The sequence below is a fragment of the Electrophorus electricus genome, chromosome 7, assembly GCF_041902795.1.
Source record: "Electrophorus electricus isolate QZ-2024a chromosome 7, ASM4190279v1, whole genome shotgun sequence".
NCBI lineage: Eukaryota > Metazoa > Chordata > Actinopteri > Gymnotiformes > Gymnotidae > Electrophorus > Electrophorus electricus.
This window is the reverse complement of record NC_137503.1, coordinates 31,910,001-31,912,500: the sequence shown is the minus strand read 5'-3', so window position 1 is coordinate 31,912,500 and position 2,500 is coordinate 31,910,001.

Sequence of the window (2,500 nt, the reverse complement as noted above, 5' to 3'; positions counted from 1 at the left end):
GTCCTGTGTTCAGGTGTGTATCACGTTCTGGGATGGTGAAGGGTGTCCTGTGTTCAGGTGTGTATCACGTTCTGGGATGGTGAAGGGTGTCCTGTGTTCAGGTGAGCTTTTTCAGGTGACTCCCCAACCCCAACAGCAGGACTTCCACAGCAGCAGGTGGCTGAGAAGATCTTAAGGTGTAAGGCATGAGGAGGCAGAGGGGTGAAGGAGTGCAGGGAGAGCAAGTTGTTAGCAGGAGGACTTCAGAGCGCAAACGCTCGGCACCTCACACAGGGCACAGCTTCTCCACGCGCACACACGCCAAACATCAAAGGGAAGAGGGAGTGCGAGTGTGTGTCGAAAAAACACCACACACAAACTCCAAACGGCACAGAAGAAGCAGGAGGCAGAGCGGCAAAATGTACAACTGACAATGTTGTGTGTGGTGGAAGGAGAGTGGAGGAGAGGTGTGTACTCTAAGCGATGTGGTTTCCTGAGAGCACTGTTTTGTCACACTCTTTGTAAGGGGGCACACACACATGCTGAGCACTATTCCTCTACAGCAGACTCTCGCTTTCTATCTGAGAGGCTCAGACGAGCAGCAACACAGAGTCTGGTTCAGGAGCTCAGGAGTATCTCACAGCGCGGCATGCAGCTGCACAGACTAAGGCATCAGTTTGACACCCTGACGCATGCAAATGACCATCGCTTCGGGCCCAGATTTCAGAACTTCCTGTTATGCCTTTTAGCATGTTGCAAGAAATAACAATTGCGACTGCACGTGTATTTTCACGAATCGCATATGGGAGCAGTTATTCAGAACGGCCCAGCCAAGTCTCAGCTATTGCCAAGACCTGCGAATAACGCTCCTCTGAAGTGTTAAGTGGGGACCCTCAAAAAAGCATGGATCGTTTCGAGGTGTAGGGGAGAACAGCGCATGTTTTACGGCCTGGGTCCCACACCCGAGCTCTCGCGCCGGGGGTGCCGTCTCCGCTTTCACGCGGCCAGATGCTGCTATCATGTGGAGTCTAAATTGATTTTCTCATAACTGTCACTCGGGCCACCCCCCGGGGGGACCATGATCAGGCGCACGGCCTGAGATCTGGGCTTAGGCCCACAAGGCGACGTGCCAGGCGCTTGCAATCTCACTTTTTTATCTCAAACTGTACACGTATCCTTTGGCAGCGAAGGTGTCACCGTGGCAGAGAACAGAGATGCCAGTAATAGATGCATGCATAAGGGAGGCTGAAACAGATGCACTTCATTGCTGTCTGCAATTATTGAACACATCTGCATGCCTTCACCATCACTATAAATAAGATTTTATGAAATCTTAAGTCTTCTTAGTTACTATAAAGGCAGTGCTTAGCTGTGCACTGCGCTTGTGGAAGGCTTTCATGCGTCAGTAAGCAGAGATGCCAGATTAATGCTGTTTATGGGCCGGGCGTTTTGGGCCGCAGATTATCAGATCTGGCTGCCATTTAGAAGACACACAAATGCTCTGAAGTGAAATGGAGACGAAGGGCTAGAACAGGGCTAGAACGGGGCTAGAACGGGGCTAGAACGGGGCTAGAACAGGGCTAGAAGAGAGCTAGAGCTGGGATAGAACAGGGCTAGAAGAGAGCTAGAGCTGGGATAGAACAGGTATAGAACAGGGCTAGAACGGGGCTAGAACGGGGCTAGAACAGGGCTAGAACGGGGCTAGAATGGGGCTAGAAGAGAGCTAGAGCTGGGATAGAACAGGTATAGAACAGGGCTAGAACGGGGCTAGAACGGGGCTAGAAGAGAGCTAGAGCTGGGATAGAACAGGTATAGAACAGGGCTAGAACGGGGCTAGAACTGGGCTAGAGTGAGGCTAGAACGGGGCTAGACAGGGCTAGAACAGGGCTAGAACAGGGCTAGAAGAGAGCTAGAGCTGGGATAGAACAGGTATAGAACAGGGCTAGAACAGGGCTAGAAGAGAGCTAGAGCTGGGATAGAACAGGTATAGAACAGGGCTAGAACAGGGCTAGAACAGGGCTAGAAGAGAGCTAGAGCTGGGATAGAACAGGTATAGAACAGGGCTAGAACGGGGCTAGAACTGGGCTAGAGTGAGGCTAGAACGGGGCTAGAACAGGGCTAGAACAGGGCTAGCGCCCATCCGGGAATCAAGACACGCTGGAGAACTGGCACTTTGAATGCGCTGGTGCTTCTTTTGAAGGGCTCTATAGCATGGCATCAACCCATACAGATCACCTGATCTTTAGAAGGCCAACACTAACCATGACCCCTGACCCCTGCGGTCCATGGCACTGGGTGGAAGGTACAGGGTTGCAGCACTGTTCAGGTTGCTTTGATCTCAGAAGTGTCTTAACATACCTGCCCTGGAAAGGCTTGCCAGCCATTCACATGCACACACGCACATACAAGCATGTGCATGCACACACACTGACATTCATGCATACATCAAACATCTTTATCAAGCCAATCTCACAGTCAACACTGTGTTGTGGTTCAGGCAGGGTAGATGGAGAGAGAGAGA